At 38.2% G+C, this 27,081-nt stretch overlaps 1 protein-coding gene across 15 annotated transcripts in view; it reads right to left on the bottom strand.

The window, feature by feature from the left end:
• Window positions 1–5,834: 5,834 nt before the first annotated feature.
• The window catches only part of IKZF2 (IKAROS family zinc finger 2), a 227,721-nt gene continuing 206,474 nt past the window's right edge, over window positions 5,835–27,081 (bottom strand). For all 15 annotated transcript variants that reach the window (XM_089916418.1, XM_089916416.1, XM_089916413.1 and 12 more), the window contains one exon: window positions 5,835–27,081. This exon is cut by the window's right edge and continues 36,635 nt beyond it. The gene's annotated coding sequence lies outside the window, so the exon portion shown is untranslated.

The raw sequence follows: 27,081 nt of genomic DNA, 5'->3' as shown, positions 1-27,081 counted from the left end.
ACACGGTGTATCTATTTGGCCACCTAACTGGTGATGGCAAGGCCATGATAGAATTTACTGGGGCCCAAAAGTTAAGCACCAATCAAGTGACTCCAAAGAGAATGTAGGAAAGAAGTGAACCCTATCTTTTTATTTACACAATTTTCTTTTTATAAGAAATTATTTAAAATTTATGACTATGTAGGTATTTCAATGATGAAAATAAACTAGATTAAAAATAAGCCAGGGGTGATACATGAAAGCATTTTGTCATAAAGAAGGAAATGTCTAAAGTAGTTTGGACTCCTCTGAAGAGAAATATGGTAAACAGCAAGTTCTATACCAATATAATTTGTATTACTATTAATCATCAAAGCCCATGTGATAAAACCTTATCCAAACACTAACCTCATAAGAGATGGAACATGCAGAAATATCAGTGGAATCTTCATAAGCTAGAATCTCAAGAAACTACAAGAGTATTTTCAGAAAAAGGCAAAGCATCCTCTATCACTTCTCTTTTAGAAATATCGTGAATAGAACATTCCGTAGAATTTGAAATGGGAAGCATAAAGAAGGTGTATTGTGGTGGTAAGGATGATGGCGGTGACTCTTTAAGGACCAGGCCTTGTTTCTTAGGCATGCAAAGGCAACAGCAATGACCAAGAAAGTGCTGAATTCATTCTGCCAGGATTTAGGAATAAACTGATGAAGTTCCAAGCAGAGTGACTCTGCATATCACTCCCATCTCTGGGAAACTGCCATAGCAGAGTTTCTCAATTATGTTTCCAGTTGAATTATCAGAAAGTGTTGCTCAGAGCACTAACTTACCCTTCAGAGAACTTCCATATTACTCATGGTATTTAGACAATTCTAATTCCAAACAATCCAGAGAAACCAGGAAGGAATCAGAGTTCACCCTTCAGTCACTGGTTCTTGGAACTTACTTGAGCCAACCTACACATGCCGATACCTTTTCTTTTGTTCCTTTATATTAATCTGCATTAATCCTTTAATCTTGAACAGATTGAGTCGTTAAAAATTAACACAAATATTTAGGATTTTTGTTTAATTTAGTTATTGAAATTATCAATTCCCAGCCTATGTGTTGTGTATACATTCTAGTCCTATACATCTCAAGCGCATTTGGGTCTTCTGCTCATGTGCCCGTGGCAGCTGCAGCTCCTGCAGTCCTCTGCCATCATGATACTTGATGGCAAACGGTCTAATTGCATGTATTTCCATTGTACCAATAGATTGAAAGAAAAGGGCAAAGCCACTCCGGATTGAAAAGGTAAACTTTAACAGAAGTCTCAGTAATTTTCAGGTATTAATAACTTTAACATCTTAACATATTAATTCCATTAATCTATGTATAGTATCTTCTTTAAAATTGAAGTATAGTTGATTTACAATGTTGTGTTAATTTCTGGTGTACAGCAAAGTGATTCAGTTGTACATATATATATTCTTTTTCATTATAGTTTATTACAAGATATTGAATATAGTTCCCTGTGCTATACAGTGGGACTTTGTTGTTTGCTTTATATATAGTAGTTTGCATCTGCTAATCCCAAACTCCTATTTGATCCCCCCATTCACCTGTGGTAACTATAAATTTGTTTTCTATGTCTGAGTCTGCTTCTGTTTCGCAGGTGAGTTCATTTGTATCATATTTTAGATTCCACATGTGACAGAAGATATTTGCCTTTCTCTATCTGACTTACTTCACTTAGTGTGATGATAATATAGTATGATAAGGATATAGTATCTTTTTATAATCACAAAAATTAAGAAATATCACAAATTCACAACATAATGTGAATTCTAGATTTGGATGGAGTGCTGTAATTGTTCAAACACACATCCACGAAGAAAATAGTTTGTTGAAAGGAGGGAGAAAAGAGAACTTCTATTTGATCTCTAATCAAGTTGCATCAATATAATCTTAAACATCCCTTTTGTCAGAAGACAATAATGTAATTAAGGGCACATGTCTTATGAAAAAATCAAACTATCCATTTTATACTTCTTTACGAAAATCCTTTGGGGTAGTCGAGAGAGGTCAGATGGAAGAGAGTAGTAGCCTGAATTGAGTATTCACTTATTCTTTCAGCCAGGGCTCAGTAAACGAAGAGGAAGGCAGTTGAAGGGAAGAGTTTCCTTTTCCTTTCTCAGACTTCAACCTGTAAATGTAAGACCAGTTTTTAGGTACCCACTTACCTAGACAAATATTTATGTCAATATACACACTGGTGTGTGTTTATGCTATTAGTGGTGGTAGGTGTTGAGAGGGGTAGTACAAAGGGCAGGCAGTGTGGAGCTAATGCCTACATAAGCTATAGGAGCATTTGGCCAGGTCCACTGAAATATAGCCAGCTCTTGATACGTTCGTTAGTTCATTCATTCGTTGCTTCCTTTTTAGATTTCTTCAATATTTAATTTATTTCCTTTAAAGTGTTTACTGAGAACCAATTATATTCTAAGCATGTCTCTTATCACAGCTATTTTCCTTTCAAATAGCTAACTAGCAAGCTAGAAAATAAGTTACTGTAATTCCATAGAGGAAATAATTCAAGTACACTGGAGCCCGCTTCACTAATATCAAAATGGTAACCTATTAAAAAAATAAAATGAGTACTGAAACAAAAATGCCATCTAAATTAGATATTCACCTGGGGGTCTGTTAGCCTTAAATAATTTAAGTCAGTGATTAAATTGTAGCAAATTGAAGAAACAAGCTTCTAGGCGGCAGCGGTGGCACCATGAAAGGGAATAAAATGAACAGGGTAATTAGTCTACCTTTACATTGAAACTGTATCTAAAAGCAAGCCTGTCTTCTTAGACACCTTTCCTTTGTCTCCATGAAATTAGACAGGATCTTTAATGAAGTTCTGAATCTCTGTTCCTATTCAAACTGGGAGCTCAAATTTGAAATTTACATGTCGGCAGCTGACAAATACTTCCAAAAGAAATCCCGATATATTTTCTCTTGTGAAGTCAGTTCCCTTTAAGAGACCAGAATTATCCTTTATGTGTACGTATAATACATACCAAAAAACTTGATAGAAAAATAAATCTTTTATCCAGAGATGACTGACCCTTCTTTGTGAGAAGTAGACTGCAGAGTGCTATCTCTGAATTTTGCTCAGGGGACTGTGACGGTATCTGAGCATGCATGGGTACTCTTCCTACCTATATCCCAGCCCAGTACTACTGGAGTATCCCAGGCAACAGTTGAGGTGCGCCATCATTTTCAATCTAAGTGGAATGGATTTGAACCTTATCCCACAAGTGATGAGAGCCCCACATTGCTCATAGTTGTTCTAGAAATTCCGGTGGGGAAAAGGAGGGAGAGGGTAAAAGGATGGTGTGTGCTTTTTTTTTTTGCAGGGGGTCAGTGCTAGCTCTGAACTACTTGTAAACTTGTCATGTTCTTCCCAAGAATTGTGCCTGTACTGTACCACATCACCCCTGAGGCAGTACTTTCTCCTTGATTTCTCCCCTAAAATACCACACTAGTTATGTGAGTGTATAGAACATTGTATTAAAAGTTTGGGGATAACAAGGGAATTGATGTAGTTAGCCTTATAGTGACTCTTCAAAGCTTTCCTCCAATTTCTATTCCCTCACTTTATTATGCACAGCAGTTAACACACCCTCCACCCTTGTATAACCAAAGACTCTCAGTGTGTCAGCCTAAACAATGGGCCATTGACTCCTCTTTCCCTCTAGCAGCACCACAGAGATGCATTGAGATTCTAGACTTTCCTTTATTCACCCCCTCCATTAGACCCTCCAGGGAAGGCAATAGCGTTGATAGATCTCTACTGATAAGAGTTTCGTCACCCTGCATATGAGCCAAAGTAGCTATAGTTGGGTTTTAAATAACCATTTGCTTTTTCTTCATTATACTACATGGTCCTTGGTGTTACAGATTTCACTTTTTCTGCCACAGGATCACAGGCAAAATCCTCTCCATATCAACTGGTTTGTGGACCAGCTGTGGTTTGCCCATAATCTCAAGATCCAAACCCTTACTGGTCATGCCAAGACACTCTGATTAGGAAAGGGAAAGAAACTTAGAATTTCTTGAGTATCTACTCTGTGCCCAGCGTGGTAGATCTACATTCACAAGGACTGAGCAAACAGGTACTAGTATTCCCAATCTTATAGATAAGGAGGTTGAGATCAGAGAAATAACTCTCATAAAAATCACATGGGTATTGGAGGCAGGGCCAGAGACTGGACCCAGATCTTCCAGCCAGCAAAGCTATGTGCCCTTTCATCATATTGCAGTGCTGGGAAAAAGATGTTAAACTGTATTTTACAGTATTTGACACTCCCATCCCCACCCCTGGGGACCTTTGTTTCTGAGACTTTCTCCAACAGCTTCTCAGATTCTCCCAGCAGGTGATAGGGGCAAATAGCCTCATGAGTCCAAAAGAGCACTTCCCTATGCCAAGCAGAGGGAAATTCAGGCCTTAATTTCAGGGGCCAATAAGTAACTACTGAAATAAACTGGAAACTAAAATTTTGGTTTGATGATAGGTTTGGAGGAGGTGAGCGGATTATTGTTTGGAGACAGAGGGCATGATCTGGTGGTAAATGTGTACACACATGTGTTTGTATACAAGTGGATACAGACATTTCCCACTTTTACTGCCTGCCTTTAGAAAACCACTTAACCAAGAATGGAGAAATGTACCATTGTAGCCACCCTACTTTGTGTGTGTGTTGTAGTAAAATATATAAACATAAAAATGGTTAAAAAGGTAAATTTTAAGTGTATAATTCAGTATCATTAAGTATATTCACACTGTTGTATAACCATCACCATTAGCTAGCCAGGATTTTATTATTCCAAACTCCTTACCCATTAAACAGTAACTCTCCATTCCTCCCATCCACCCTTCAGCCCTTGGTCGCCACTATTATACTTCTTATCTCTGTGAATTAGACTGTTCTAGGTACCAGCATGTAAATGGAATCATACAATATTTGTTCTTTTGTGTTAGGCTTGTCTTCAAGGTGTGCCCTGCTAATCTGATTAAGCTAGTAAGGGTAGTTCTCTGCTGCCACTGAAGAGTGGCAACAACTTCTCTGGGGTGAAATGCTTGGTTTGATCATGTCTAGGGATACCTAAGATAGAGGAACTTGATAAATACACAGATTAACCAAGCAAGAATAATGTCTGTGTTCATATACACTGGCACTTGAGCAGATCAGCAAATTCCAAAATGACAAAAGGAAAGCTTTATGTATGCATTCTGCATACGTACGTAGCAATATTTTGACACTAGGAATGAGTATCAAATTTCTGTTCATTAGTTTAGGAAGGTTTACCAAGTTCCTACTGTATTAAAGATATCAAGAGAATGAGATAAAGATCCTGTTCTCAGTAAAAACAATGTGAAAATTGTTTATGCCTATCATCAGCCATTATTATGAACATCACTCTGAAATATTATATACAATAAGATAACTAAAGGGTTAAAAATTGTGGCTTTATTTCCCTACAAATAATATTGTTGGGAAGAAAGTCATTCCTACTAAAGGGAAGGCGTTGTGGTTTAATATCATGGAGCATATATTAAGAACAATATAATTCTGGCAAAATAATGCTCAGAACTCAGTTAACAAAACAAACTGGACAGCTGTAAAAAGCTAAAATATTACATTTCATCAATTCTAAGACCCACATTTTTCTCCTTTTAGATCTCTCAAACTGAAAGGCATCTTACAATCTATAGATGGAATTGGGTAAATTGAATAAAATAAAAGTGTCTTCATTTCTTTCCTGAGATTGTTTGCCTTTCCTTTAAGGAAAGGTTTGTTTGATTTGTGTGTGTGTGTGTGTGTGTGTGTGTGTGTGTGTGTGTGTGCGCGCGCGCACGCGCGCGCGTGCGCTTTAAGAACTTGTTTGACTCTTCCAATTTCTAGTGTTGATAATTATACAAGCTTAGAATTTAAATGGCACAAAACTCTGACCTTTGTTTTTTATTCTCTGTTCTGACTGTCACTGGGGAGTGCAGAAGCTGAAGCAGATACAAGGTCTGAAATTGGTGATACATAACCTGAGCGTTCTCTGTGCAAGACTCTGTAACGTATCTAGCTGTGTTTGAATCGTGCCTCTTCCACTTATCTAGCTTTGTGAGCTGACAGGTTACTAAACCTCTCTGTGCCTCGGTCTCCTCACAAAAGGTGTCTACCTCATAGCATTGTGAGACTTGAGTTTAATGTAAGTAAAGCACCTAGAATAATGCCTGGCACATACTAACCACTCTCCACTGTTAGCTGTTAACCCTTGAGCCTCACTTCCTGGATGTTCTCTCTAGGCTCATGTGTTTAACTACAACCCTTATTTGGGACAATTCCCAAAATTATGTCTTCAGTGTGGGCCTTCCCTCTGAACTCCCAAAGTTTATATCCAACTGTTTACTCCACTAGGATATCTAAAGGTATCTCAAAATTAACAGGTTGACAGAAGAACTCAACTTTTTGACTTTCATCAAATTGTCTCTTCAACTTTCTTAAACCACCCTCTTGATCTATCACATCCCTTATCCCAGCTTTCAGCAAAGCCTGTCCCTTCAGCATTCAAGGTATGTCCAGATTTGACCATTTCTCATGACCTCCCCTGCATTTATTTCTGGTTCAAACTATCAACTCTTCCTTGAACAACTGAAGAAGGTTCCCATTAATTTCTCAGCTTCCTTCCTCCTTGCTTCCTGTATTTTATCCAGAGTGGTTCCTTTAAGTTGTGACCCATTATCATGTTACTCCTTTGCTGAAGACCCTCCAATCATTTCCCATTTCACTCAGTAAAGTCCTAGCACAGCTTTTCAGGTGATCCCTTATTTGGCTCGACTACCCCTTGCATCACCTCTTTTCCCTCTTCTCTGCTCCAACCACTCATGTCTTCAAATGGCTCATGTAGCATCCTGCTCTTGCTAGTCTCTTTCCACAAATATCAGGATGGCTCGCCCTACCTTTCAGGTCTCTCATCAAATAGGCCTTCCTTCCCTGTCCACCATGTAGAAACAGCATCCATTTCCCTCCTCACTGCATACTTTTTCTACTTTACTTTTCTTCCTTGTACTTATCACTACACAACATATTATCTATTTGCCTTTCTCCTTGAGATCAGAGATTTTTCATTCAGGCTGTACCCCAAGGGCCCAGAATAGTGTTTGGCACATACTAGGGGCTCAGTAAACATTGAATAAATGAATAAAATAATGTGTCATTTTCTAAGGATGACTTTGTTGGGACCCTCATTTGAGTGATTGGATTTCCCACTGCAAATGGATTTGCATTTATCTTACCGGTCTGTGAAAGATTGGGTTAAAAGGGGCTTTTTTTTTTCTATCCTATTTCCCCCCCCCCCCGAGATTTGGACACTTACTCATTTGTTCAGAGCCAATCAGTGTCAGCCTTTAGTCTGCCAATGTGGTTGCTGAGTGATGAGGCATTTCATCCCTCTGGGAGCTTAAAGTACCACCTGTGCAGCATGTACAGTTGCAGCTGGCTATGAGCAAAACTCTGAGATTGATCAAGTCAGAATCTCCTAGTAGGGAGCATAGGCAAGGAATGTTCAGACTCTGGGTCAGCTCACGAAGGGTCTTTCAAGTCCTCTCTTCACTTGTATAGATTTTTAGTGCTCATGAAAGCAAGGCACCCCAGAGAGTTGGCTGTAGTCTAATACACTGAAAGATCCCCACAGAGCTCCAACCACAGCTCTGCAGAGAGAGATCTGGGTCTCTCTGGTGACTAAACTCATCATATACTTTTATAACTTAATTTCTAATAAAATATTATTTGAACCAAGAGAAAAGTCCCTTGTGGATTTTACTTTTAGAGCTGGAGCAGTAAAGAACTTGGCTTTTTCTCATTAAGATGACTTTTCTTTTCATGCTGTAGAGCTAATATAATGATTGCTTAACAATGTGGTAGTCTTACTCTGCTTGGCTACTGTAACACTATACCAAAGACTGGATGATTTAAACAAGGGAAGCTTATTTCTCACAGTTCTGGAGACTGGGTAGTCCAAGCTCAAGGTGCTCACAGATTTGCTCCTGGTGAGAGCTCACTTCCTGGCTGTGGATAGCTAACTTCTGGTGGTGTTCTCCTATGGCTTTTCCTCTGATGCAAGTTTCTGGAGAGAGAGAGAGAGAGAAAAGGGGGAGGGGGGAGACCTATCTTTCTCTTCTTACAAGAGCACTAATTTCATCATGAGGGCCTGACACGCATGACCAAATCTAAACCTAATTATCTCCCAAAGGCCCACACCTCCAAATATCATCACATTGGGGGTTAGGGCTTCAATATCTGACATTCAGTCCAAAACAGTGGTTTGCAGTCAGAGTGACCTGGATTCAAATCTTGGTTGAGATAATTACTGGGTGCATTTAGGCAAACTACTCAACTTTTCTAAGACTCAGTTTTTTAAATCTGTAAAATGGACCGTCAGCTACCTCACTGAAGTCCTACGGCAAATTCTGCCATCTCTATAGAGCAAATATTTAGATGGTAGCTGTCATTATTATCTTTTAAATGCCTCCCTTTACCTTATGTAATTACTGAAAATATTTAGAGGAGTATTCTACTTATAATGATATATGGCAATTTTTATTTCTGACAATGCATTTTACATTTTAATACATATCTCCCCAATGCAGAATAGCTTTATAGGTTCTTGAGCTCTTACTAAGCTGTCAATTTTCATATTATGTATGAAATGTATCAAGTATTATTTTACAATCGTAAAATGAAAAGTATTAGATTGCAAAAATTTTACACTTCAATACTATAGCTTGCTTTTAATCTAATATGAAAGTAGAAAGTAAATGTGTTCTGATAAATATGTATACATATATATTTTATTTATGTGAAGTACCTAGCTAAGTTCTAGGCATATAGTAGATGTTTAAGAAATGTTAACTTCCCTTCACCCCAATACCTACATAAAGTTTAACACAAGTTTTATATAGGAACCCATGACCAAAATGTTAGCATTTTAATTTTTTAAATGTTAGTTTCTATTTTAAACATTTTTTAATATTACCATTTTTTCATCTGCCTGACTTCCACAATTTCTAATGCAGGCAATAAGAGCTGTGAAAATTCTGTTGTCCAGACTGATCCCCTTAAATTGTTAATCATTGTTATGCCATTCTTTTGCTAAAATGTTCACTGCCAGACTCAGTCATTTATTAATTGAGCCAAAACTTATGAAGAGCCTGCTGTGTACCAGGCACTGCGTTAAGCGGTGGGTATATAGAGGTGAATAAGACAGGTAAGGTCTTTCCCCTGAAGCAAATTAAAGTCTAGTGAGGAATGACAGATAATAAGCAAACTTTAAGATTTTCAAGCATACTAGAAAAAGCCAAAGAATAATGAACAAGGGTAGTATATTCCTTTCTATAGCTGGTCAGGGGAGGTCTCCTGGAGGTAGTGTCATTTGAGCTGAAACCTGAAATTTGAAGTAACCAGCCAAGTAAAAAGCCAATGAAGAGCAATGCATTGAGAGGGGAAAGCAAACCCAAGGCCCCCAAGGCAGATAAGAGTTTAGCACCTTAAAAAACCAGTGAGTAGACCACTGCGAACATAACAAGTAAGTGAATCTGGAAGGAGATGATGGTGAAGTAGGCAGGGGCCAGATCAGATGATGTTATGCAGTACAAAGGAAAATGTTTAGATTTTATCCCGAATTCAATCAGAAGCCAAAGAAGGATTTTAAGGAGGGGAGTGACATAATTTTACTACATATGAAAATGACACACTTGGCAATTGTGAGCTGAATCTGCTGCAGAGGGGAACAAAAGTGAAAGCTAGGAGCCCAGGCTGGTGGCTATTTCCATAATCCAGGCTAGATGTAATGGTGGTTTAGATGAAGGTGGTGGTAGTAGAAAGAAGGAGTAAGGGAGAGATCAGACTCTTAGATTTTAAACTTGAGCACGTGAGAAAAATTACTGGAGGGGGGAATCTCAGCACAGGGTTTGACAAGATGGGGAGTTATCAGGAGTTCTGTTTTTGATATGTTAAACTTGACATGTTTATAATATACAAGTAGAAATGTCAAATGTTGTTGGATATGGGTCAAGGATAAAGACATATATTTAGGAGCTGTTGGCATCTAGGTGGTACGTAAATTCACTGGGCTAGGAGAAAGTATAGCTAGAAAAGTAGGCACTTGATCAAGCTCTGTAGCACTCCAACATTTAGAGGTCTCATAAGAAGGAAATAGGAAAGAAGAATAGAGACAGAGCACTCAGAAGTAGGAGAAAAAAACAACACAAGAATGTGTTGTTGAATAATATCAATGATTGCTAGTAATTCCTGTGCCAAATACTGTTTTAATTGCCTTAAAATAACTTAATCCTCATAATTTCAAGAGGTAGGTACTATTATTACCCCATTCTACAGGTACAAAAACCAAGGCACAGTGAGTTAACCAATTTGCCTGTTTACACAGCTCATAAGTGGCAGATCTAGGAGTCAAAGCTATCTAATTCCAAAGCCAATATTCTTAGTTAGGACCTGATATTAGCTCTCTAATTTGTAAATGAAAAGTTGCTTTTTTTAAATCCCCTTAAATATCAAATCTCCCTGAGACAAAATAAGATGACAGGAAAATATCCATTGGGCTTGGAATGTGGAGATAGATTGCTTCAATGGAGAAAACTTTTCAAGTGGAACATTGGTAATAGAAGACAGATAGATGGGAGTTAACGAGTAAGCAGGAAGTAGGCAGTAGAAACCACAGTGTTAGATGGCTCTTGTGCAAAGTTCTGTTGCAGAATGAAACAAAGAAATGGGGCTGCAGCTAAAGAGGGATTTGGGACTCAAGGGATGTGTGCTGGTTAGGTCATCTGAGAAGCAGACCATAATATGGAGATAGAAGTACAAGAGATTAATTGGGATAATGCCTTTCAAGGATAATGAAGAGGGAGCAGGAGTAGGCAGTGAAAGCCTTGAAATAATACAGAGGTTTGAGACCTGTGAGAGGAGAGGAGGAAGGGAAGGAGGATTAGGTCAGAACAGACTACTGTGCAGCTCTGAGAATGTCTCAGGGAGCCGTGTCATAGATTGCCTGTAGAGGAGCCCTTCATGAGGCAGAATGGCCAGGATTTAGGAGCCTTGCCATGGTCAGTCATTGGCTAGGGTTATCTAGGAAAAACCTTGCCTTGGCTTAAATGCCGCAGTGGATGCTAAAGGTGCTTAGCTCCTTGAAGCTGATCAGCAAGGCCTGTCTTAAGGCAGACCTGAGTGTTTGTCTCCAAAGCCATCCCAGGAGGGTTGTTTTGTATATTGGCTTTATACACTGATGAGAATCAAGGTAAAACAGAGAACACAATTACTTAAAATTCACAAAAGCTAGCACAGGACTTAACTTTGCCTCTAACACCATTTTAGGCAAAAAAATTTCCCATTTCCCATTAAGCGTTCATTTAAATGGTCCCAACAAAAGTATTATGTAAAAATCATTATCTTAGGAACTTATCTTATTGAATATCAAGTCTGGACACTTCAACTCCTACAACTCAATAGAATAAAAATCTCATTTTAAAAAACAGGCAAAGGACTTGAGTAGACATTTCTCCAAAGAGGACATAAATGGCCAACAGGTATATGATAATGAGTTCAATATCACTAGTCACCAGGGGCCTGCAAATCAAAACCACAATGAGACATCACCTCATACCTGTTAGGATGGCTATTATCAAAAAATAAAAGATAAGTGTTGGTGAGGATATGGAGAAATTGTAACCCTTTACACTGTTGGTGTACAAGAGTCAAGATGTAGAAACAAACTAAATGTCCATTAACAGATGAGTGGATAAAGAAAATTGTATGTGCATACCACAAGGAAAATTACTCAGCCTTAAAGAAGGAAATCAGGCCTTATGGGACAACACAGATGAACTCTGAGGATACAAAACAGGCCTCAACAAATTTAAGTGGGTACTTAATTTTATCTAAAGAGCTCAGAACACTTGGTAAATGTCATTAAAACCGTTTTCTTACTGTTGAATATGTCTGTGAAATGGTGATATAAAGATACAATTGCAAAGTCTGAGTGATAAGGTACTAAGGTGAATTGTGTAAAAGATCACATGTTTAGTGACCTGAAAACTATATTTTTAAAAATCTAGAAACCCTTTTTGGTACTGAGATGATAAAGCAATCAACAAACATGAGTCAAAAGTATTGGAAAACTTAACTATGCAAAACACTAATCTTGTTGCCTTCTTAACTGGATACAAAGTCAACTGCATAGGTTGCAAAAACGTTAGGGATTCATGCTGTGGTATGTTGTTTTCACTGGGCTGGAAGACTAAATGCCTTGATTGATGTTTTGAAAACATGCGCGTGCACGTGAAGGCGTGCACACACACACACACACACACACACACACACTGCAAAATTTAAAAACCCTCACAGATTACCAAAAAACAGAAGATTTTTCTATACTAGATCAGAGTACATACACATTTTTAAGTCAATACAGCACTTGTGGAACAATACTTTAATGTACTTTCCCTCAGAGTTAATAGGCTTCCTATTAGAAACAGAGTAATTCCTGAGATATCAGTTGCTTGGGGATTCTTGGTAAAATTACTCTAATAATCCGAGGCAGCATGAAGGCAATAATATAGTAGGCGTATAAAAATATTCACAGCTACTCTCTGTTCCCTGGGAATTTAGATGGGTAATTCCACATGGTTAACAGTACTTGTTACGTATGGTTGAGAATGATTCCAAGACAATAGAAATCACCAAGGAATAATAAGAGGGACTTAAAAATGAAGGGAACCTTGCCTTTCTGAAGAAAATAAAACTGCTGGCTATTTTGGCCAGTGGTTGCCAAGACCATGTCTTCTTCAAACCCACTTAGATGCTAATTTTGTTCAACAACAGACTACGGAAGAATTTAATTCATTTAACTACCTGTTTCGTAAGAAGACAGCAATGATCTCAGTGCAGACAACTGACTTCTTACTCTTGCTGGGGTGTAGATCGTTCAGCTACTCTAAGGCTATCTCTATGGGAATTACTATGAGTCGTTTTCACGGGGAGAGAGCAAGGATGAAAAATCCCGGAGTGTCATGGTTGCAGGCACATAACTGCTGCCCCCACACTCCTTAGAGAAAAACGACAGTGCACACAGCAGGAACAATATGTTCTCTCTACTGCTCTGTATTTGTGAGGGGATTTCCTTCCCGGAAGGGCAGGGTACTGGGCTTTATGTCAGCTCTAAGCAAGCCCATGAGGGCTTCCTTTACGTGAGGACTCAAGCAGTGAGATATAATAGGTCTCAGACTCATAAATTAGGAATAATAACTCTGCAGAGCAAAACTGACTTTGTGCACTCAGGCAATGGGATTAAGTTAATGCCACAAGCTCTACTCTTTGTGAAAGGTAAACTTCTGGCTGAAGAGGACAGCAATAATTATTCAAAATTCCTGAAGTAGGCCAACCATTTGTCCAGAGGGCAAAGAAATCCTGCTTAACTGGCTTCCACTCGAAACCAGTGTCAAGTTCCTAACCTTATGAACTCCCCAGAATGATATTAGGTGGCAAAGGAGGAGCCGTTCTCTTTAGCTTCTTTCTTCTTTTTCTCTCCTTTTCTAAAAATCAGAGCACACAATGTGGTTATGTTTATATTGGCACGGACGTATTGTTTCTCAGAGAATTGTCATATTTGATAATGGACTTCCATCCTTTATAAGCTGGAAGATATTTTTCTTTCTTTCTTAAAATGAGAGTGTTCCTTAAGGGAATTCTTTTCCTTAAAGTGGCTGGAGCTAGCAGATGAGCATGTACATTATTGTAGATGTACTGTCTCCCTTTAAGAAAACATTATTGTATTGTTAGTGATCTACTGCCTTTTTTTCTAAGTATTTTCTGAGTGGGGCTGGTGACAATTGGTCCAAGAACTGGAGAAAAGTGAGGAATGAGACGTGGCGGTCTAAAGTAGTGGCTCTTAAAATGTGAGATGTCACAGATCTCCTTGAAAATCGGATAAAAATTAGGAAGGTACACTCTTGGTAGAAAAAAAAAGTTTCTATGCTCACAAAAATTTATATAGAATCTCAGGAATTTCAGAACCCTCCTGGCAGGCATCAATGAACTCTCACCCCAAAGTTTATGAATATCAGCTGAGTCTTGTATAAAAAAAGGGATGGAAATGTTTACCCCTACCAAGTTGTAGAAGACTGTGAATACCCCACCATCCTTCAACTTAAGGCTAAAGTCTTTAGGTCATCCTAGTCAGCCCCACTGCTCTGAGCACTGCTATCAAGAAATACAGTTGGGTCATCATTGGCAATGACTGGATTCTTCATAAGTGCTGGATGTGAAACAAATGCTCTACCCTATCTTCCTCTAAATGTTGAGTTCTTAAAACTTTAACCACAAACAGTGTGTTGCAAAACTCACTTGGAGCACTCAGGAGTTCACTTATGAGAAGACACACATGGTTTCAGAACTGGCTCTAGCTGAGTGACTTTGTAGTTGCCTATATGAAATGATCCGTCCATTTTAGCTTTGATCTTAGGGAAAATAGCCACATCTTGATACATTCTTCATAATAAGCAGCTTGGATAATACTCCTACTTCTGAATTAAAGGTTAAAAGTATCTGGAGAAAGAACTAACCTTTTTCTTCTTGAGACATTCCCTCCAGGGCAGGCCGAAGGTGTACTAGCAAAGAAGGAAAGCTTATAATTTTTCTCTCCATAGTATCCTGAGCTGTCAATTCAGCAGCTTTCACAAGAACTAAACCTACTTTACAAAAAAAAAAAAAAAAAAAAGGAGAGCTTGAAAGTGTTGTACCATTAGCTATTCTGATTCTAGTCCATGATGATAATTGGAAACTGCACTGCCTTGCCCCTTAAGTTATACAATCTGACTGTCACTAGGAGTGTCATTTGGGCTTTAAAGAGCCAGGGATAAGAAAAGTGGGCATCTGAAGTCTCCGTGGAAGGTACAGCAGCAAGTCAGAGTCTCTTGTGAAAGTTCTCCTGTTGGTTAGGTTGGGATATAGAAGGAAGATGTGTGTCCCTCCCCTGATATTTTAGAGCCTCAAGACAACTCAGTATATCATCATTCAAATACCCAGACTGCACTACCTTTACTTTGGGGGCACACAGCCATGATATGGGATGAAAAGTCACACTACACAGCAGTTATTGATAACAGTTAAATATAACACCAGGCGTTAAAACCTGGTACCTTCTTGCCATGATAAAGATTGTAACAAGAACAGGAAATGGCACGGCACAAATCCGTTTTCATGATAATGATCTCATGAATGTAAAGATCATAGGAAATGGAACAAATGTAACCCATTCCATTACCACTTTCAAACGGTAACCTCCTTGTCCTAGTCACATGCCCTACTTATGGTCCTGATTAAATCACAAAGGAAATCAAAAGGCTGATTGTGACACCGGGGTAGCAAAGCAGCCCCCATTTGTGTGTGTGCATATTTGTGTGTGCACACGTCTTTCCTTCTTTTGAACTCTGCTGCACTGTTACAGCTGATTCCCTAACTTTGACCTGAAGAAAGCAGGTCAGACACAGAAGAAACAAAGAAAACTAAAAACTAAGGAGTCAGCTGGGAATAGGCACTCTCCTTACCATCCTTTATCAAGATTAGGAAACCCTGACCTTCCCCTAAATAGAAGCCGTAAACAAAGAAGATGACTGGCTGCCTTTCTTCCTTCTAGCCCTCATAGCTCCTCAGCTTCTTAAGGAAAATGGAGCTTCTGTCTCATTATGTGTTCTCTTTGTCCTATCTAAAGAGGTTGCAACTTGATTAGGGCTCATGGAAAGTACAAAGAAAGGTCTCAGGAACACAAGGAAGCCAGAATTGGTTGAGGGCGATCAGGCCCATTCAGGGTTGCTGCTTCCATTCCTTCCTCTTTGACCTGGCCATGTTTCCCAGGAGGATCTGTTCTCCATGGAAAGCTCTTTAGGTAATGCAATGTGAAATCTATAATAAATCATCTCACCCCAAGATGACTGCTTCAGATATGAGGGGGTGTAGTGAGGAACGATGGCTGAGTTTGCCAAATAAATACTAGAGAAGATGAGAGCCAGATTGCCTGGAGTACTGTGCCCACACCCTTCCCCAACCAAATGTCACTCACTCCGCTCAGCTGGCTAGTAACTCCTTACATGGCATCCAAGTAGCTGCTTTATACATTTTCTTCCACTGGGGATTTGTCCAGGCAAGCAAGCCTGAATATACTTTACATTTCAGGCATCCTGAATGTCTGTCCCTTCCAGATGATATCCCAATTATCAAATGGCCCTGGTTGGTTAATGAGGAATGCAATAGTGTTCCTTGCCCTGGTTATATGTCGCTCGTTAAGGGATGTTGGGAGATTCCCAGATGATTTCACATCTTAAGATAGCAATTGGTAACTGCCTTATCAGACATCATGCAAAAAATTTTCTGTGGGTGCAGCAGTTTCCTTAGTGTCCTGTCTTGATTCCCAAAACAGATTACATTGGAATTATCTTTTCAAAGAAAAAGAAGCCCTAAGTTTCAAATGGTCTAAAATTTAAGAATGTTGTAAGCCCTGAAAAATAATCATTTGGGGACAGTACGGTGTCAGAAAAAGAATATATTGGAAAACTGCCTATGTAGTTTTGAATCTCTAGTTCCTTCCTAGGAGGTATTAACTGATTGTATATGATTGTGGTGAGTCACAATAATGTGTCCTGTTTACTTAAAATCATTCTATAATACTCTATTAAAAAGTGATGTGATTGGAATAACTAGAATCTAGGTCAGGTTATTGAATAGGCTTCCATCCTCCAATTTTTTTTTTAATTTTATTTATTATTTTTGGCTACGTTGGGAGTTTCTCTAGTTGTGGCGGGTTGGGTCTTTGTTGCCTTGTGTGGCCTTCTCATTGTGCTGGCTTCTCTTGTTGCGGAGCACAGGCTCTAGGTGCGCGGGCTTCAGTAGTTGTGGTGCATGGGCTCTAGGGCACAGGCTCAGTAGTTGTGGCGCACGGGCTTAGTTGCTCCGCAGCATGTAGGGTCTTCCCAGACCAGGGATAGAACCCGTGTCCCCTGCACTGACAGGTGGATTCTTAACCACTCTGCCACCAGGGAAGTCCCCCAATTTTTTTTTTTTTTTACTGTTTTTTTAAATTCTCTTTCACTATTCTATGGGAGACTTTGTGGTTGTTTACAAGGAGAGCTGAAGTGATAGCAGGATCTGGAGGCAGATCTCACTAGCTGTATAGCCTGGGGATAATCCCTTGGTATTTCTGAGCCTCAGTTCTTTCATTGGTAAGATGAAGAAATGGGTCAACTTGGTACTGAAGGTCCCTTATAGCTCTGAATTCAAAGAGACATTGGGTTTCTATGAAATTTAAACCAGTGACATACACATTCCCTGCATTTGTTGTTGATGTCGTTCTGTGAATTTTTGATGAACATCACCTTGAGGAGGGTGTTATCTTCTCTTTCCATGAATTTTAAGTCTGTCGCCTATTTCTTGCCTATCATTCTTTATCTTTACCACTGAGAGGTACTTTGTTGTTTCCAACAATATTTGTCTATTTGTTTCCACAGTATTTATTTTTAAGGAATAAAGACATGAGAATAGGAAACAAAATTATGAAGTGAGTTATATGCGAAGTTTGCAAGGCACAAAATGGACCTATGATGGAGACAAGGAGGAGGAAGGGTTTTTTTAGTTAGGACACTGCATGTAAAATCTCCAAAGTAACGGAATTATATTTTAAAGAACTACAGCTGACTAAATGAAGGAATGAGTTTGTATACATGAAGTTCTTGAGCTATATTTGGTGAGAAGGAGACTTTTGACTTTTGCTAAACCCTCAGACCTCAATTTTATTAAAAAAAAAATTATCTGGATGTATAATTAGAAAGAGAATGTTAGAAGTAATTTTCCAAATCAGAAGTATGAGCCAGACCCAACTTTCCTACTATAGATTAATGCCATCATACATAACCCTGAAACATGCCTAACCAGAACTACTCAACTGGCAGAGCTGCCACTATTCCCTGCTATCCACTCTGTCGCAGCACCCTCTTGGGTAACCCACGTCTGTTTCAAAGGCTTTCATGCTGTAGAACCAGAGATAAGAATTGTCTCAGGCTTGTGCAGACAATTAATCCTGACCACAGCAAGATGGCATTTCCCACCCCAGAAGTGGTATCAGCTGAAAAGGGAACTTTCTTTGATCTTATTCAGGGACTTCATGCCATTTAAAATTACCCCACTTCAGCATCCCATTTCCCAATTCCACGGTCATCTTGGTTGGTTGTTATTTGAACGTTTGAGTTCACCTTACTTGAAATTACTTCACACCTAGGCTAACTTACCAGGGATCCAAAGCACTCATCATGTGGTGTGCAGAGGATATAGAGACGGCCTTGTGTGCAAAGACAAACTGGTAACAAGACGGCATCTCTATCAGTAGCTTGTGACTAGCTGCCTCTCCATGAATCAAGTGATATTTTCTAATAAGACTTTAGACTTGTGGTTTTATCCTAAGTTGGGCTCTGGTGCCAAGATGTCTATGGCCAAGCTAATAAACTGGTGATCAAGCAGATGTGACTTTGTTACCAAAGATTAGAAAGACTATGGAAAAAGTAAACCAAACACTACAAGTGATGATACTACTACCTAGTACAGAAGCAACAATAAAAGCATACAAAAGAATACAGAAAAATGGGCTTCCCTAGTGACTCAGTGGTTGAGAGTCCGCCTGCCGATGCAGGGGACGCGGGTTCATGCCCCGGTCTGGGAGGATCCCACATGCCGCGGAGCGGCTGGGCCCGTGAGCCATGGCCACTGAGCCTGCGCGTCCGGAGCCTGTGCTCCGCAGCGGGAGAGGCCGCAACGGTGAGACGCCTGTGTACCACAAAAAAAAAAAAAAAAAAGAAAGAATACAGAAAAACAATTCTTCCAAAGATTGCATTTTCATTGCCCCCCTTGCCAATGCAGAGTGTCATATTCCTACACATCTGGTAATCCTTACCGGTCCTTTAGAAAGATGGGAGACAGAATTAATGAGGTAATTAGAGAGCTGTAGACAAATAAGAGAAGGCTAGTGTTTGAGATCTCAACTATAGATCTATGCACCTGGTTCTAGATCAACATATGTTTTATTTATGAATCACCTAAAATATGTTTGAGAGTTTGTTGCTTATATCCATGCATTTGTGCTATGGAGAGGAGCCTAAGGTATGTGTTATACGGCAGTCTCTACACTTGAGATAATCTAATGAAAGAGGAGTCAAATACATGTGATCGTGTTCATGTGTCTGTATGTAATATATCTCTAAACTCACTTTAGGTAAGGAAAAGGGTGCACTGGTCAAGTTGGAACCAAGTGTGCAATGTTCCCTCTGAAAATGGCCCAAGGGCTTCATTTGCCTTTACTAAAATGAGAAAAGCTTATGAATAAAGTGGATTTTGAGCTGAGTATTGAAAGTTTAGAAATGAGTGTAGATGAGAGTATGGCTAAAGGTTTATAGGCAGGTCATGAAGAAGCAAGTAGGACAGAAGTAGAGCAATAGCCAGGAATAATAATGGGAATGTTGACGGATGACCTCAAAACCCACTTCAGGCACTTAAGGGATTTTCAGAAAAGAATTATGTGATCCCAGCAATGGAAACCGACAGGAATAAAGACACAGACCTACTAGAGAATGGACTTGAGGTAGTAGCATTTAGATGAACATATCTGCAGGAAAAAAGGGTCTTGAATATTAGTGGTGGAGCAAGAAATGGTAGCTAAGACCAAAGATATTCAGAACCCAGATGAAAAATGCAACTAAAACAATATAGAATAACAAAATACAATACATAAAATAAACTGACATTATTAGGGAATTTGCTGGGGCCTGATATCCCTTAATTTTCTGGGAATAGGAAAAGACTGCTGCTAGGGTTCAAAGGCTGGCTTAGTCTACTTAACTAAATGAAATGTTCTACCCTTCTTTTTCCTCTTCTCCCCTGCACCTTTGGAAATGGATTTTATGCTGATTTTGCATAAAGTATAACATAAAAATTTATTTGGAATATAATCTTGTCTGTTTCAAGAGGGATTTCAATTTCTTATAATGCCTTAAGCTTATCATTAAATATTTTGACAGGGATGAGTGGGGAGAGTATGGAAGAATAATGCTGAACAATTATTGGGTATCTTCAATTCTGGTTACTATGCAGTGGACTTTCCATATGTTTTCCTATATATTCAATTATTTTTCATTATAGTTGTTTCAGTTCATATCTTTTTCTGTTTTAAATAAACTTTACTGCACATTATATATAATATTGTTCATCAGCTTAATTATTTGATGGAAGGAATGATTTAGGGAAAAAAACCAGTGTGAAGTAGCAGCCACGTGAGAATGAAGGTCTTAAGTAAAATTAAGGAATTGAAGGTTTGGGGGACAAGTTTAAAATTAAGATACATAGTTAGATAGCTAGATAGCAATTTTACTTTAAAAAAGGAAGAGGAAGAAAAGGATCCAGGAAAGGCAGAGTCTCATTCTGTTAGAACTAGCAAGTTCTGGAGACATTCATGGTTGGACTTTAGGAGAAATACCAAGACAAAGAAGCTAATATTTTGCATTATTTGCTATAGTTTTGAGGCATTACTGCAATAATTTTAATCTACTCCTGTTTCCATGGGGGTGATGAGCAAATTTTGTGGGTGATTAGGAATCTTGTGCAATATTAGCATAGATGCAAGATACTCTTAAGCAAGACTCATATTTCTGTACCTCATTGGAAAAGCTAGGCCTTTATCTTAAGATATCTTGACTGGGAGATTCATTAGTTATAAAAGAATTTTAACTTTGAATCCACAAACATGTATTGAGGAAATAGATGTTTAGGTCACTATGCACATTCCGAAAGGAGCATCATGTTGAAAGCCCTGAAGATGCATTTTCTTTAAGATGTTTCCCATTAAGATTGAAGATAGTTACTCCAGAAGAGAAATGCCAATGCATTAATAGCACTATGTTCTTTTTGTGGGGTCTGTCTATATACATAGGATCAGATAAAACAGTAATTCCGAGTCACATTAATCGGGTAAGAAATGTTTGCTGTCTTTCAAGTAATAGAACCACTGCTGCCAAGCACTATTAGGTGTTGCAGCTGAAAAATATGTACTGAATATATAAACTTCTGCCAAATATTGCATTTTATTCTGTCTTAATAAGTCATAGAGTAAATTGGAATTTCTAAAATTGCTAAGTGTAATTACCAAAAAAAAAAAGGAAAAATCATCTACTCTAGCTATATGATCTTCTGGTATTGTATTACTATTTGTAGAGTAGGTTTTCTATGCTGCCATTTTATATAACAGAATGAATAATATGGTAAAAGGTGTGTAAGCAGGAAATTCCCCTAAGGGAAGGCTGCAGAGGGATAGGTGTTTACCAAAGTATTCTACATGTGTATAAGAATCAATGGGACAAAAATACAAGGAAACTTTGTAGTTATTTCCTGTAACATCAAATGATATACTGTGTTGAGAATTACAGGGCATATTTACAACAACCAGTATAATTCAGCAAAAATAAATAGAAAACTTCAGAAAAATCCGATCAAGCATTATTAATGCTTAGCAGTTAGATGGACAGTCCTTTAAGTTTTCCTTACTAAAATGCATCTTACCACCTTTTCCATGATATTTCCCATGGCACTTTCAAGTTTAACTGAGCTTAAATATACCAAATATAAGCATATAATTCATGATTTGGAAATGTAGAGAAACAGATGTTCACAATTTGTGGAGGGAATAGAGTATCACTTGGCATCTGAGAAATGTTCTCCTTCAAGTATAGTTTCAAATCCATTACCTTGTTTGATTTTAACAGCATTCCTATGATACAGGTAAATTTGGCCTTTAGAAGTATTCACATTTTACTGTAGAAAACGAGCTTGCTACCTGCCCAAGGAGTCATGGAATTCCTATTCAGACAACTCTATCGCCTTGGTGTTCTTTCCAATAAAGCTTGCTGCCTTTCAGGACTAGAAACAGGATGGACTTAACAAAAAGTTGGAAATGACCCTGAAAAGGAGGAATTATTTTTAAAAGAGAGACAGACAAGTGGCTTGCCACTTGTGAAGATTATGCAGTTTTATAATCCTTCGGGTTGGTTTGGTCAGCGTTTGTAATCTAACCCCTGACTTATGCTTTGGAGAAATAACATTTCCTCTTACAGTATTTCTTATACATATTACATGCTTTCAAAACTGTTCTTTACCACACATCTCAAAGAGAAGCTTAAAAATATCTGAACTGCAATGGGTCATGATGCAAATTTCTACTGACCCCCATTCCTCATTCTTTTCCCCTAAAAGCACATTTTTTTTTAAATCGCTTCCAACCTGCAGGTGTATAACATTTGACAAAACGAGGTGAGGTGACTCTATTTGTGATTATCTCCTATTTCCTTCTTAGAAATATTGTCTATGTCTGCCATGACTTCTATGTGGCTGTGTCATGTGAACATATACCATCTTTTCTTAAAAAGTGATGGCCTTTATGCTAGTTAAGACAGATACTACTGTAAACTAGTCATTTTATATGAAGCTAAAGTTCACTTTTGTTCTTATTTCTCTAGAGGAAAAAGACTTGTTTATGAATCAAAATGTAATCTAAAAGATTTGTGAGAAAGTGGTATGTCTTACCAGTTTTTAAGAGATTTGTTCTATTTTTGGTTATGGGCAGGTCAGCTCCTCTAGTGAGAGTTACAGTAAAATTTTCAGTTGGCAACACTTGTTAGTTGTTTATAAAATATCAACTCATTGTTTGAAGTTCTAAAAACTATTGCTTCTTACATTGTTAAAAAAAAAAAACAAAAACCCAAATAACCCCAAGTTACTGCCTTACTGAATTTTTCTAAAATTTAAAGCAATCCAGACAAGTTAAGACTAAGCTAAACATAAACGAGTAAACTTTATAGTTGAGGTTCTAAACCTCCTTTCAAAATTGCTTCACGAGGGCTTCCCTGGTGGCGCAGTGGTTGAGAGTCCTCCTGCCGATGCAGGGGACATGGGTTCGTGCCCCGGTCCGGGAAGATCCCACATGCCGCGGAGCGGCTAGGCCTGTGATGCATGGCTGTTGAGTCTGCGTGTCCGGAGCCTGTGCTCCGCAACGTGAGAGGCCACAACAGTGAGAGGCCCATATACTGCCAAAAAAAAAAAAAAATTGCTTCACATAGTAAGACTTTAAATACAGTTGGCCCTCCGTACCCTTGGGCTCTGCATCCACGGATTCAACCGATCACAGCTCAAAAATATTCGGAAAAAAAAATCTGGAGAGTACCAACAAGCAAAACTTGAATTTGCTGTGTTCCAGCAACTATTTACAAAACATTTGCATGGTATTTACAACTACCTACATAGCATTTACATTGCATTAGGTATTATAACATATACGGGAGGATATGCCGTACGTTATATGCAAATACTATGCCATTTTATATAAGGGAATTGAGCATTGGATTTTGGTATTTGAGAGGGCTCCTGGAGCCAATACCCTGTGGCTACTGAGGGGTGACTGTACTTTAAGGATTAGTGGTGGTGATATTTTATATTTCTGTCACACCTCCAACATCATCTATTACAATTCTGGACAAATAATAGATGCTTTACAAATGTCTGATTGTTCAAAACAAATGCTTGTATCATCTATCTCTTCCTTGCCCTTTTACTGATTTCAGCCAAAGCACACTGATAGGAAGTTATTTCAATGTTTGTCAATTGAACATTTAAAGATTAAACACTGAGTTTAATAGGGAAGGAGGATGCTAGACCTGGCCAATAGGAATAAGTGATTAATTCTGAAATAATGAAAGGGTGCAGGAGTAGCCGAAACAGTCAGTTTTATGCTTGCGAGGAAATGATGAGTGGGAAATTTGTGACACCTGACTAAAAATCAATGCTCGTGGAAGGTGATATAATAGCTTTAAGCTGGAAAAAAATAAGTACGGGGAAATCAAAGCTGACACGGTGAAACTGCACAGAAAGAAGTGGGTAGAATAATGACAATGTCAAGCAACTAATGGAGCTAATGAGGCATAACGCGATGGCACTAAAGATCTCATGTCCTCTGAAACAACTAGTTAATTTAGCTGACTAATTTCCTTACCTCTCCTACCAAATCTCTTAAGGACACCCTAGTGTGGTCCCCTTATATGATATTTTGTATCATTTCTCAGAATTTTCAAAACAATAATATTAGAAGGATACATTTCAAAAGAAGAAGTAAATGCTAAAAATAAGCATTTAACTTATTTATTAAAGTGGTGATTATCTAAATCCAAAACAAATCCCAGAGTTGTTTTTCTGTATGAGAGAACATGAAGGAAAGAGAAACGAAAGTAATATGTACACCTCCATTTTTTTCTGGCTCCAAGAGAAAAAAAGTTAAAATGAAATATTTGTGTTAAGAGAAGAAAGCTTAATACTAGATGTAAAAAGTCTATACTTATGCTACATTTACTTTATGTTAAATTATTCCCAATCTCCTGTTTGCTTCTAAGGAGACTCGTCAATAGCTTCCTGCACATTCCTCTGTCTTAGAAATAGTAAGAGAGGGTTGTAGAAGTGGGCTAAAAGAGAACACTAATTAAAAGGGGTTCCAGAGACATTTGGACTCAGCCGAGCAAACTCCTTAAAATTGTAGGAGAGATATTGTCTTCAAGGTAGCAGTCAGTGCCTTTCTCTGACTTAACTTGTCTTGGATAGGCTTCTCTGTTGGCGAGTGAAAGGGTCTCAAACAGCAAGAGATGTTTTATCTTGGTTAAGCTGACAATTTGTCCTACTTAAGCAAATGATGCAAATTTCCTTGCAAAGCTCATTGCTCATTAGCTCATAATTAGCGTAATAAATCTGTAATCACCAAACACATCCATGAAAACATCATAGTGCTGTAAAAGTGAAAGTGAGCTTATCCTATCCTGAAGGAACTAGTAGAGAATTTGCGGAAACCTATTCAAATTCTGAATGCAAAGCTACATGAAATTGTTATAAATTTAACCCCTAGGAAGAAGAGAAGGAAACATTCTGGATGGTGTGAAATCACCTTAACAGTCCATGTGAAAACTGAAAGCTTTAATTGAATTTCTTTAAAATATTTTAGAATTATAAGTATTCTTTATGTTATGCATTATTTTTAAGTGGGTGTTTCACACACATTTTCATTCACGAACATTTTTGCAAGTAAGCACTTACTTTGCTGCTGGCGGAAACCAGTGGCCTGAAGGTACCAAGCAATTAGTCAAAATTCACATAGTGAGTCAAAATATCGAGTCAAGAAAAAAGCCCAGTAGAGGACTCAGCAAAGCACAAAGCCCACACTCCACGCTTAATATACAGAATCCTGGGGTGGATGGATAACTTGAACTACTCCTGAGACAAGGGAGAATTGTGAAGGCACGAGAAATCAAGCAATTCTGCTTTCTTTTATGTTTAACAGAAAAATGCTAATTCTATGCTGGTTCCTTGTATACTTATAATACATCTTTCATTCTGCATTGCTTGCAAATTATTTACAACCGTCGGTTTGCAGTTTGTTTACAAATATGACCCCTCCTCCCTCAAAGCTCATATTAACTAATGTCAGTCCAGATCATGCCTGTACATGCTATGGATCTTCTGTTTACTTCTGAGCTCCACCCAACTTGTTCATTTTCCTCATCACTCAAGATTTAGAAAATGTTGATTCATGTCAGTACCATACCATGTAGACTGACTAAAACTAACTTCAGAATTAGGGTAGACATGTCTTCTTTATAGAAGTACATGGAATTGCCCTTAGACTCCATGTGTTTGTCCTAATCCATGTGACACTTAAATTAACAGAACTGAATTTCTTTGTAGTTTATGTTACTACTGAGAATATGTTCCTTCTTGCTCAAAAAGTGGTATGTTGAGACCCTAAATTGTTCCAGTCTTAGCAGAGGAGAGGCAGGATGAACTTTCCCGTGGTCTATTTACTCCTCTGAAGGGGAAACGTTTCTTCAATTATCCATTTGGATCTCTTTTAGGACTAAAATGCAGACTTTTAGCTAAGATGAAACTATTAGAAATTTAGAAATTAGAAATACATGTCCTTTACTTGAAAAGAAAAGACAACAAAAAAAAGCCATATAAAGTGAATGTGACATCTATTTATATTTTATTCTTAGGAGGTAAGTTTCTGGAGACAAGACCACAGTGGAATCTTAGTGTATGCTAATAGGTAACCAGGAAGATGCTTATCATGTAACATTAGCTAAAAGACCAAATGTGCATGGTAGGCTCAAATATATTTTTATTTTGTATTTAACTCCTTAAAGGTCTTTAGTAGTCTGGCTGCAACTAAAAATATTTAGAATGATATACATAGGTATGAGAATTAAATCCAGTCATTGTGAATAAATCATATTGGAACTTAAATACTCCTCTAGGTTTTACCTTAAAAATTTAAATATTTCTTTGCTCCCTTCCCCTTTAAGTTATCAAAGACCTACATATCCACTATCCTATCCCTATATGGGGTATTTAACACTAATTTACATTTCACCAATATATTCAAACTTTGCTCCTTGGCCTTTTGGTGAAGTCAAAACTTGCTATAAAATATAAGACATTCATCTACTGCCTAGAAGTCTCTCAGAAAAACTCCATTTAATTATCAGTTTTTCAAACTAGCGGAAGTACTCTGACATTTTCCAAAAAGCAGCTGCAAGCAGCATTTCTCCTGGCAGACCTACAGGCCCCATCCAGTGTAAGGGGCTTTAGTCCAGATCACAGTCACCTCAACTAGAGTGTGAGGCACAACCAGTTTTTTCCAGAGCTAACATCAAGGAAGAGGGGAACTATGTTTAGATGCATTTAAATACTGAAGGCTGAATCATACAATAGAAACAAAAATAGAAAGGTGAGAGAAATGGTTGAGAATTTTTGTAGATTGCTAGGGGAAAAGAAAAGGAAAACAGGAAGAAAGAAAAACAAAGGGCAAATACAGAAGACATCAGATATTCTGAAGCTTCTAACTTTAGCACTTCATCAACATTCCATTTTACCCTCTCCTGG

Source organism: Delphinapterus leucas, chromosome 8, assembly GCF_059928025.1.
Source record: "Delphinapterus leucas isolate spDelLeu-1000000601 "Yukka" chromosome 8, BTC_Dleu_Yukka2, whole genome shotgun sequence".
In the NCBI taxonomy this organism is placed as follows: Eukaryota; Metazoa; Chordata; class Mammalia; order Artiodactyla; family Monodontidae; genus Delphinapterus; species Delphinapterus leucas.
The sequence above is the reverse complement of the archived record's forward strand: the minus strand, read 5'-3'. Positions and strand labels throughout refer to the sequence as shown.